General features: G+C 42.4%; 1 protein-coding gene across 2 annotated transcripts in view; it reads right to left on the bottom strand.

Annotated features, from left to right (window-relative positions):
• The window catches only part of SEMA4G (semaphorin 4G), a 309,056-nt gene that overhangs the window by 188,240 nt on the left and 108,161 nt on the right, over nucleotides 1-12,655 (bottom strand). The gene's annotated exons all lie outside the window — the stretch shown is intronic.

Here is a 12,655-nt window from a genome sequence, read left to right as displayed (position 1 = left end):
CACCTACTATGTAATTATGTAACATTTAGCTGGAGAAAATGTTTTTAGTGTAGATGTCAGCAGTTACTACACTTGTCTTCGGATAAACAGCTTGCTCCAGGACATGCTCTATTACCTACAGGATCCTAGCATTTAGGGATAGCCTAATTATTAGTAAATGGGAGCATCTACTAATCAATGCCTTGGAGGACTGAATGAATTATAATGGACCTAATCTGATAATGAATGTACTAATTGCACAAACTAATAATCCACGGTACTCAGTTTTCAGGTCAAGATAAAAGCTCTGCGGATTCTAGTCATGACAGTGACAAAGTCTTCGGTAATAACTGAAAACCATTAGAGGTCATAGACAACTGAATATTTCAGAGCATGCAGTAAAAAAAGAAAAATAGAAAATAATATAGTGGCAGGCTGTACACAAATTTTCTTGTAACCAAACAAGAATAAACACTATCCCCATGAACACCCGCTTGCTCAGCGGGGATCGCTCCGCCAATCCCCGCTGAGCAGGAAGATGACAGGTCCATCACTGCACACTGTGCAGCGACGGACCTGTCAGAGCGCCGCTCTCCCCTATGGGGGATCGGATGAGGACGGACCGTAGTGTCCGTCGTCACCCGATCCGATCCGAAAACGGATGGAAAAGTAGGGTTTTCCTCCATTACACTTTTCGGATCGGAGCGGGTCGGATGTCAGCGGACATGTCACCGCTGACATCCGACGCTCCATAGGGATACATGTATGTCCATTTTTCATTCAAAAACGGAAGGATGAAAAATGGACATACGGACTCCCCGTGTGAAAGAGCCCTAACAGTACAATACCTCCCTCACTTAGACTGCCAGACTCCAAGACTGTCCTTAAAGTTTAACTGTGACCTTACTATAGACCAGGGTTTCTCAACCAGGGTTCCTCCAGAGGTTACCAGGGGTTCCTTGAGCAATGAGCAGTTTCTGCCTCTCAGATAAGTTCCCACTGACACCGTTGCTCTTTTTAGCTATCTGTAAGGGGGTAATTCTTCCCAATGACCACAAATCTAAGGAGCATTCTTCCCACTGACCATCACACTAATGTATAATGAGTTGTAGATATAGTCATTATTAGCAGGGGTTCCCTGAGACCGGAAAGTTATTTCAAGGGTTCCCCCCATGCAGAAAAAGGTTGAGAAAGGCTGCTATAGACAATCAAATAAATATGTACATACTCTTAACAAGCAGTATATCAGCTGTACAATGAGCCCCCATTGGCCTACGCAGCTGGATGCACCATGGAGTATTTATTTCTCAAGGTCCACAGAAGAAGAAATTAAAGAATATGTTACCCCAACATTTCACATTCCTTATGTGTGCCTGCTGTACCACGTACTTGTGCTAAAAAGTATCCTGTTCTCTTAGTATTGCTTCCATTGTGTTAAATATCTAGTGTTCCTGCTACTGCCCTGCTTTCCTATTACAAACTGACCACACCAGTTATGAGAGCACATCCATCTCAGCATGGTCAGTTTTCTGGTTGTGCTGAGAGGACATCTTGCCTGTCCTCCTGTGGCCAAGACAAAAACATATGTACAAAACATAAAAGATGTACTGAAGCTGACATGAAATGGTGGGTTTGTCCGCCTCTCTCTTTTCAGCAGGGTCTGGCTTAGCTATCCTAATAATTATTCTATTATGGATACTCAATTCCTGTATATATTTCTGGAAATCAGCTGCTATGACTTAAAGAATATGTAAACCCAACATTTCATATTCCTGATATGTGTCTGTTGTACCATGTACTTGTATGAGAAAGTATCCTGTTCTCTTTGTATGAAATCCTGTTCTCCTTTGTGTGAAATCACTGGTGTTCCTGCCAGATTCTCTGCCTTCCTATTCAAAACTGACCACAGCAAGCAGGAGAGCACACTGTGGTCAGTTCTCTAGTTATACTGGGAACTAAGCCTGCTCTCCTCCAATGATCAGGCTTGTCCTGACAATTTAGCTGCTGTAATTTAGGTGTGCCAATTTCCAGAACAGAAGTGAGGGCAAACGGTATCTTCTAAACAGGAACACAAACCGCAAAAAAAAAAAAACTCTTAGGAGGTTCTTCCTGTTCACCACTCTTCCAAAACACAAACAGTTCTTGCTAGAGGTCTACTTTACAATTCAGCTGGTCAACAAATCAAACCATGGCCACATCCTGCAATCCAGGACCGATATATCCCTGGGCAGATGAGAACTGTGTCTATACATGTAATTATGTATAATACGTGGGACTATCATGGGACACGGCATTACATGACTTGTGGGAGATGCAGTTCCGGGTCTGCAACCCACATCATATGCTACAATTGTCAATTGTTACACTGTTAGGCTCGGTTCACACTGGGGCGACTTGTCAGGCGACCTAGTCGCCTGACAAGTCGCCTCCCGTTCTGTGCTATGGAACCGTTCTAATTGGAGCGACGCAAGTCGCTCCGACTTAGAAAAAGGTTCCTGTATTACTTTGGGGGCGACTTGGGGCGACTTGCATAGACTTCTATGCAGAAGTCGTCTCGCAAGTCGCCCCGGCAGTCGTTTGCAGGTCGCCTCGCTGAGGCGACCTGCAAGTCGTGCCGCCCATGTGTGAACCGAGCCTTAGGGCTGCAACTGCAATAAGAGAATGGTTCTCTGTTCCAGGACTCAGCAACAACTGTAGGCAGGACAGCTGTAGAATGACAATAGTTTTTAATTTATGCACAAATACACAGAAAAACAAACAATGAACAAGTCTGTTGACATGTTGCTGTACCTTTTAGATAGATGCACAAGCTTTAGATCGGTTCTCAGTTTTAGGTCTATGTTTTGTCAACAACTAAAAAGTCATTCAGAGTATAAAATCGTAGACTATGCGTTGGATGGTATTGTGTTCTCAGAAAGTAATTTTATATACAGCTTTGAAATGTATTTGGAAGAAAACTCGTATTTAATAAAATCCAATACTTAGAAACCACACAAGTCAAAAACCCAATCTACTGCAGCGTGTAAAAATATCAGGTATAAAACAGGACTGTTTTTTTACCCTCTAAGCCAAGGAGTCTAAAAAGTATTATGAAATAAAAAAAAATTAAAAAAAGGCAAAAAAACTTTGTTGCCCTTAGCAAACAATGATCCTTTCTGCAGCATAGAACTAACAGCAAAACAGATGATTCAGACTGGTTGCCATTTACAACAACAAATTTTCACTGGTCATCCACAGGCATACAAATCTAACATTACAAAATGCAATGGCCTCAAATAAAACTAAAGAATAAAAAAAAATATCTGTATATTCAGGCCTTTTTGGGTGGGGGGTAATTTTTGTACATTGGCCTGTGTTTTACCTAGTCCTGAGTCCTTCACTCTGTGCATTATGCCTTCCTCAGCCCTGCACAATATACATTAGCTGTACATTTTATACTCCTGGCCGTTTCACTTTGCACACTGGACTATACAGAGTATGGCATACTCCTGACCTCTGCAAACTTTATGCTACATTTTAAATGGTATATTTCTTTGTTGTACATTTCATACTCCTGGCCACTGCATTAAGTATGCTTGACTACATATGGCAGACTCCTTACCACTGCACACATTATGCTACATATTTTGTTACATAATTCTGACCTGAAAGTGTTTATTCTTGCTAAGTAGACACTGACTATTTTATTAAGTCCTTCTTTAAAGCTGAGTTCCACCCAAAAGTGGGACTTCTGCTCATTTGTCTCCTCTCCCCCTCTGGTGCCACAATTGGCACCTTTCGGGGGGAGGGGGGGGGACAGGATACCTGTCTCAGACAGGTATCCTCTTTCTACTTCTGGAAGTCGGGGCCACGGCCTATGACATCACCGCCGGGCTCCCTCCTCCTCCCTCCTCCTCCTCTCCCTGTTGCCGGGCCAGTAGGAGAGAGGAGCGGGGCCTCGCGCATGCGCAGTAGGGTTCCCGGCGTGAAGCCGTAAGGCTACACTGCTGGGTACCCTTACCCGCAATGGAGGTGGCAGCACCTGACAGCTGATGGAAACATCAGCTGTGGTGCCAACATCGCTGGACTCCAGGACAGGTAAGTGTCCTATTGTTAAAAGCCAGCAACTGCAGTATGTGTAGCTGCTGACATTTATTTTTTATTTTTTGGGAGGAACACCGCTTTAAGATGTCATGGAAGTTTAATGACTGTGTTGGGTGTTGTGCTAGGCAGGCCAAAGACAACGAGAATTTCTTTCCTGCAACCAGGGTGGAAGCGGGGGTCTTCCCCTGGCAGCTGTCCCTGCCAGGGGAAGACAGTGATTATCTCTAACGGCTATAGCAGCCGATTGCAATAATCGCAAGTGAATCCGGCAGGCTAGTTGTACCCAAGTTGATCGATAAATTAACTTGGTACATTCAGACTGCCCACTAATGGTTCAAATCTCAATTTGAACCATGTATGGCTGGTCTTAGACTCTCTTTTGCCACAGCAATGAAAGCATATTGTGCAAGTACAATGTTTGTGGCATTCCTGTGCAGTGCATACAGTGGGCAGACTCAGGTTTTATTAAATCATTTGCCGTCTCCTTGTTATAAGCACTTGGACGGTGCACTCCTGAAGGTGGGATGATCACAGCATAACAGAATGCAAACAATGGCTGCAGTTAGCATCCAGCTTTCACTTTCCTCTAACACACCAAGGCCCCTTTCACACTTGTGCGACTTGTCCTGCGACTTGGGACTGCAAAGTCGCAAGACAAGTCATACCCCATGACTTCCAATGAGTTCCATTCATATCTGTGCAACTTCAAATTAGTCCCTGCACTACTTTGGTCATACTTTGATGCGACCTGAGGTCCATAGACCTCAAGATTTCACAGGCATTGCTTCAAGTCGCATCAAAATTGAGGCAAAATCATGGCAAAATCGTGGGAAAAAATCACGGCAAAATTGCCCGACTTTCAGGTCGCACAAGTGTGAAAGGGGCCTAAAAATACCTCCTGACTGCAGCCAATAGTGTAAATTATTACAAGTCCCATCCAGTACCAGAAATAGTGTCAGCCATCCCTCTACAGTATTATGCCAGCTCCATCCCGTCTCTGTATATTTACCCCTCACCTCCCTTATTCTGCACATTGACCCCTTCAACTCCATCCTCCCACTGTATGTGATCTGTACTGTATCTAGTGCACATTACCAAACTCCATGTTTTAAACCCCCCCAATGCCAACATCTTTCTTCCTTTTCAGAAAATTGTAGCAAAAAATGAATCTACCTTGGGGTGTCAACTTTTTAAAAAGAGGTCATTTAGAGGGGGGTTTATACTGTTCTGACATTATTTTCTTAGTCGTCAGCAAAAGAACGTGCCATCTGTCTCAAAAATGTTTTTGAATATAGTGTTGCATGACCAAAAAAATGTCAGTCAAACCACCCGGACCCTGAAAAATGTACTTAACTGGAAATCAAATTTGCTGAGAAATGCTCTGACAAAATTCTGCAGAAAATACAAATATTGATGAAGGCCAAACCAAGCAATTGCTTGATCACACAACTCAGATAGCAGCTCCTCAAGGGTTTCAAGTGGTGCAACTCAAATTGAAATCAAATGCATGGGACTGCATAATATTCTGTTTTAGGCCCCTTACACACGGGGTGGGCTCCGTTGGAGTCTGCCTTAGCGGGGAATCTGCCCGCTCTTTTCTATGGGCAGTCGGATGTAAACGGACCGCCTGTCCGTTTACACCCAACTGCCATCTAATCCGCCAGATGGATGGGGGATGGATCCCCATTCGTCTGTTTTTAGTGGACAGGATCGAATCAGATGTCGTTGGGTGTCAGTAGACACATGTCAGTTGAAACCCACCACTCCATAGAGGAGACTGGAGGGTCCAATCCGGTAAAAGGGCCCTTAATGTACTGTTTCCCTTCCTGCAATATTATACACAGGTGCTATGGGCTGGTCATAGGATTCAGAAGTAGAGTTAAGTAGGAGGATGTACAGGTTGGTGAAAATCATCAGACGGTAGTTTTGAATACAGTACTAAAGGATGCTTGAGTTGTGATTATTAAAAAAAGTACATTACAAATGACATGATTTCACTGATGACAAACTATATCTAAGGTAATAAAGAATGAGACATCTCTTAGGATTTGGAAACGTTTTAATAAAAGCAACATGCACTCTTTAAAGGTGGTACAAATCTAGAAAATTCAGGTGTACGAAAAAATGCATAAAAATAAATTACCTTTAGTGAAAACCACAAATCAAAATGATCAGTGGATAAAGAAATGTAGATATTAGAAATATGTAAATCTGCTGTGATTTTCTAATACTGTTAAAAAAATGCAAAAGCTGTGCCTCTAACCATGGCATCACTGGGGGTGTCTTGTACACAACCCAAATAATCATGTTTTACTTGTCAATCACTCAACACTGATATCTACACAAAGCTACAATTCCTATCAAAGCCATCCCCAGCAGCAAGCATTTTGTTTTTGATGACATAGCTTTGCTTTTCAAAAGACTGAGCTCAGTTACGGAAAATGAAGACAGATTCTCCAATTTGGAACTCGCTTTAAACAAAATCACAAGGTAAAGTAAACTCAAGTTTTTCGGACTAGAAAAACTGTAATATGGTTTACTAAAACCCTTGTATTGTGTATAGTTCAACTGAAGGAGATTGTCCCTTCTCTAGTAAACCTAGAGTTTCAGAACTGAACTGTGGTGGATGCTTTGCCCAAAATAAGGGAGGCCGAGGGCTAAAGACCAGTCACCAGTATTGCCTGTGGAGTGTGGACTATTACCAGCTGATCATACTCGTTACCGACTTACCATACCTTGTTCTACATTGTGTCTATGTGTATGGGTAGCCGTCTTGGAAAAGCCAGGGTTTCTCGTGTCAGAGTCTCCATCAAGGAATAAAATGAACAGCGCAGTGGTGACCAAATCTTATTTCAAATCTCCTGAAATTAGCCGTCAGAGGCAGCAGTGTCCTGGATCTCATGCTACAGATATACAATACATCTATGAGGCTGTGGGCACAGACGTGTCTAGGCACCCTCATGTGCCAGGAAATGCACTCTAATGTTTCAAGCCGTCTGTACAGTTTAGAAATCTTTTTCCTACAAGTCATTGACTCGGAAAATGGTTCATTGTACTAAACAGGGTCCGGAATTTCCAATCCTAATCAGAGAACAAGGTTTTCTTCCTCTGCTTTCACAATCTTGGAGCTTTTACTATACATATTTCTTTGTTCAGAGTGGAATTGGCACTTCTTGTCTGGCACTTGTATAATACCTGTATATACAGTCATCTGGAAGCATGTCCACACTGCAATCATCAGTTCAGTTATATAACCACAATAGACTTCATTTTATATTTTTTCAGATAATTCATCATTGTTTTGTAAGTTATTATGTATTATAAGTACAGTATACTGCTCCAGGGCAGGTTGCTGGAACATAAGTGAGTTATAAATATCTGCCTGTCATATTTATGTTCCAGAATAACTTTTACCCTACGTTCACATCTATGCGTTTTTTTTAGTGCATTTTGCAGTTTGCAGAAACGCACTAAAGTCCATTTAACACGGTTTCCTATGGTACTAGCTCGCAACTATGCGTTTTGTGACTGATGCGTTTTTTGAAAGGTCAGGGACTTTTTTTCCCCTCAATTTGCGGCTAATAGGTTTCAATGGAGCTGCACCAGAAAGCAAGTGGTGCTTTTGTGATGCGATTTTTGATGTGTTTTGTGATTCTTATTTTACCACTGTATATAGCTTGTTGCTAAGCAGGGGGCTGTGAAGCCGGCCGCCGCATTCTTAGCAACCGATGAGTCATCCCCAGATCTCGGCCTCCCACCCTATGTCAATGGGTATTGGGTACATTATACCCCTACCCATTCACCAAAAAAGCAGCGAAAAGTAAAAAAAAAAAAAAAACAAGAGCCAGTTTTTGACAATTCCTTTATTAGTAAAATAGCTCTTAGCCGCCGTCTCTCCCGATGTTGTCTCTTCCAGGGTCTTCTCTCCTGGTGTCATCGTCTTCTCCCTCCTCCGCCGCCACCGTCTTCTTTTTTCTCGCCGTCAAAAAACAAAAAAAAACTGGTCTTGTTGCGCAGCTTTACATGTATGAGCTCCAGACTCCTTAACATTGTGAGTGTAATTCTTTTTTTCTTTTTTACATTAAAACTGCGATTCTTCTTTTTTTTTTCAACACAGAGGTACAGTACAGTATTCCTACTACAGTACTGTACAGTATTAATATGAGCTTTTGCTCATATTTTAATCATTTTTATATGAATAAATGGTTTTGGAACGAATTATCTGAGTTTTCATTATTTCTTATGGGAAGGATACAGTATGCTGGCACCCTGTCTTCTGGGAACCAGGGATCTATTCCTGCCTCTGCTTTGTGCAGCGCTGCAAGTATCATTATTCCTGATGAAGTAAACTATGTTTCAATGATTTAAAAAAATAAATAAATGAATAAATCAGATTTTATTTTATTGAAATCGATTTTTTTGATTTTTATCAAATTTATTTTAATAAAATGCTTTTGGAGTAAAAATCTATCTAAAGTTTTATATTTACGTGACTATATACTGAGAAGAAAAAATTGTAACATACCATGTTCTGTTGCATTTCCTGCCTTTAAAGGATAAAGAAATTAGCAAATAAAAAAAGTATATATATATATATATATATATATAGCGTATACAATTGCAACACAAGTCATACTGCACTTGAATGTTATTAAAAATTACTTTTCCTTTTTAATCTGCAGCGCTGTAATTTTCTGCAATGCAATATGGCTACCTGGAGGCCTTCTGTACACGAACGATGTACAAAATGACCCCAGAAATGTTATTTTCTGCTTGTGTGATTGACCTACTAAATTTCCCATAAGTCTGCACTAAGATACAAGTCAGATTTTGAGCATCTCCTGCAACAAAAATGTGATTTTTGAAGCGATACACTCAGAGAAAAATCAGGTCTAAGGGCTCTTTCACACATAATGTCCATATTGATGGACTCCGCTTGCTTAGTGGGGGATCGATTCGAGAGATGGAACTTTCAGAGCTCTGCTGTCCTCTATGGGGGAATCACATGAAAATGGACCGCCTGTCCATTTTCATCCGATCCGATCGACGTATGGAAAATAGGGTTTCCATCCGTCTGAATTAGCGGATCGGATGTCAGCGGTGACATCCGTCGCTCCACAGAGGCGAATAGAATGTCCGTTCAGGTTTGCCTGAAAAACTGACAGGCAGACATGAACAGTCTGCATGTGTGAAAGGAGCCTAAAGGGATGTAGACCCTGCAGCTTTCCTCGTTAGAGCCCTGCAGGTGCAGCAGCTGATTGATAATTATAAAACTACTCCCACACAGATTCACTCTGAACATGGACACAAACAACTATATCTTCAGAAAAACAAAAAGGTAGGAATCTACAACAATTTTTTTTAAATCCTTGCAATGCACATAGATCACCCAGAGGGGGAAAAAAAAATCTCAAGAAAAGTGGAGTTACGCTTTAAACTATACTTATTCTAACGTTTCAATAAAGTGGTTTATTTTTAGATTTTATACATATAGTTTTTGTATTACAAAGCAAATGTGACGGCAGCAAAGGACCACCTAAGAATAGGTTCTCTTTGTGTCCTTTAACCACTTCCCGTCCGTGCTACAGCTGAAAGACGGCAGCAGCGCGGACTTAATTTGCGCAGTGTGCTCTGTGATCAGCGAGTCTATGAGACTCGGCTGATCACAGATCGGAATAAGGGGTCGATCCTGACCCGTTACCACGTGATCAGCTGGCAGCCAATGACAGCTGATCATGTGATGTAAACAGAGCCAGTAATCGGCTATTTTTTTCTCTGGTAAAAAAAAGCCGATCACCGGCATCTGTGAGAGAGACCTCGGTCCCGATTGTGGAGAGCCTCTGCAGAGGCTTCTGTGCCCACCAGCGTCACCTACCAGTGCCCACCAGCGCCACCCACTAGTGCCCACCAGCGCCACCTACTAGTGCCCACAGTACCACCCTTCAGTGCTCACAGTGTCACCTATCAGTGCCAACAGTGTCACCTATAAATCACCAGTGCTGCCTATCAATACCACCTACCAGTGCCCATCAGTGCCACCTACCATTGCCACCTATCAGTGCCCATCAGTGACATCTATCAGTGCCACCCATCAGTGCTACCCATCAGGGCCCATCAGTGCCGTCTTATCAGTGCCCATCAGTGCCGTCTTATCAGTGCCCATCAGTGCCATCTTATCAGTGCCTCTCAGTGCCGTCTTATCAGTGCCTATCAGTGTCGCCTTATCAGTGCCTATCAGTGTCGCCTTATCTGTGCCTATCAGTGTCGCCTTATCTGGAGTCTGTGCCCATCAGTGCAGCCTCATCAGCGAATGTCAATGAAGGAGAAAAATTACCCATTTGCAAAATTTTATAACAAACTATGAACTATTTTTTTTTTTTTTATTTCTGTCTTTTTTTGTTTGTTTCGCAAAAAATAAAAACCAATAAGGTGATTAAATACCACCAAAAGAAAGCTCCATTTGTGTGAAAAAAAGATAAAAATTTCATTTGAGTACAGTGTTGTATGACCGCGCAATTTACATTCAAAGTGTGACAGCACTGAAAGCTGAAAATTGGTCTGGGCAGGAGGGGGGTTTAAGTGCCCAGTAAGCAAGAGGTAAGACACCCGCATCTACAGGAAACATTTTCATTTTCACCACTGAAAAAAAAATGACAGTCAGTTCATCCTCGGAGATCAGTTGGCAAGGAGCTGCCGGCAGAAGCCCTAGCAGGCCAATCTACAAATCAAAAAATCAAAGACCTCCTTAACTGCGAAATTGAAATTTGAAAAAGTTGCATTTCAGTAAATGCGTTGGTTTCCAACTGAATATTTGACTCATGGTTTATTCTTTTTTATCCCATATCTGGGGAATATTCTCTTGGGTAGTAAAGCATTCAATCATTGAACCAGTTGGTGGACTAATTATATCAAAGTAATAACAAATTGCTCTGCTTCCCAAAACGCTGTAGAACAAAGCTTAGCTCTGGAGCTTTGCTGCTCTGAGAAGTGGATTTGCCCACCAGAGCTGACCCCCGCCATTATAGAGAAGCACCTTGCAGTCTGCTGTGAAATAAACCAGCTATCATCCCGGCTAGAAACACTCAGCAGAGTTAAATTATTGCTTTGTAAAAAGGTTTCAAGCCAAACAAGAAAATCCATCTTTTGTACTGCTAAAACATTCATTTTGATTTGTTCCCCAGCCGCGCAAATCTACTTACACACTGCACAACGTCTTAAGGTTTTTACGAAGGCCTATCAGATATATTACACGATCGATGTTTAGGGCGATACAATTTTGGGGTCGCAATATTGATTTTGAGTCCATTTTATTTTGCGTTTTTTGCATTTTTAAACAGAAGGTTTTCAGTTTAATTACTACTACTATTTCTTTCTTTTTCACTGTATTTATTTCACAGGTTTGCTTTACAAATAAACCATTAAAAAAAAAAAAAAAAGACGACATTAGATTCCTAGAATTCTATAGGTTATCTTGAAGGAAGGCACATTTAATTTTATGCCCTGTCTGAATAAAGCTTAGAACACATGGGCTGAATGTTGGCTGGTTCAATAGAAACTGGGCGACATTCAGCCCGTGTGTACGGCAGCCGGTCCAACAGAAACCGGCAGTTCTATTGAAGGGTCATGATTGAAAAAGTTCTGCCGACTGACACCTGATCCGCGCTCTCAGCCAATTACTGAGAGAGTGCTTACATGAGTATCACGGCGGGGGGGGGTCCCCCTGTCAGAACACAATAACACAGCAGGGTAAATGGCTGTACTAACATCGGATTGTTAGGACAGCGGTTCCGACCGGAGCTATCAGTTTTTTTTCCATTTAACCTGCTGGGTTGAATGAAAAAAGGAGGTGCCTAAAAAAGCAAGGAAAAGGGGAGGAGTCATTTCTTTTTCTCAGTTGTGTGTATAAATTTCAGATTGAGAAATTGAGCTCTGTAAGCAACAGGTTTTTTCTGCAAAGAAGAAAACAGAGTAGCCCAGAAACATTGCAACACGTCATAGCTGCCTTACAATTTTTTTAAAGCAGAACTCCTGACAAAAATTTCTTTCCATGTCCTTGTTGCTGATCTCCTACCTTCACCAACTTTGCCATCCATGTTCTTCTGAGCTCTGTAGTTCCTCTGTAATAGGCTGCTGAATTTGCTGAAAAACCGTAATTGCCTGCTGACTTCCTGTTTGTAAGACCGCTGGCTGCTATCCCTCTCCTAAGCTCAGCCATGGTCTGACACGCCCCCTTGTAGTCCTCTGAAAACGAGCAAGGAGGAAGCAGACATGTTGTGGGCGGAAGGGGTCTCACCGCCCGCGATCTGTGCCGCCCATGGAGGTGCCTACTCCCTCCTCCTCCTCTGCTCCTGCCAGTCACCGCCCCTGCACTCCGTCCCCCCCACTCCACCGCGCCCCAGCCGCCACCCTCCTGCTATCTCCGTGCAGAGCAGGGATTATCATCAGTAATTACTTGTATGACACAGCAGGAATCTCCCACTGTGTCAGGTATTGTTATATGAGAACATCTCCCGCCTGTATAGGAACAGTGCGCTGTCAATCATAATGGCGGGGGGCGGGGCATCAGCAATCGGTGTTCTCACATACAATACCT

Source organism: Aquarana catesbeiana, linkage group LG08 (genome assembly GCF_042186555.1).
Source record: "Aquarana catesbeiana isolate 2022-GZ linkage group LG08, ASM4218655v1, whole genome shotgun sequence".
Taxonomy (NCBI): Eukaryota; Metazoa; Chordata; class Amphibia; order Anura; family Ranidae; genus Aquarana; species Aquarana catesbeiana.
This window is presented reverse-complemented; position numbering and strand designations above follow the sequence as displayed.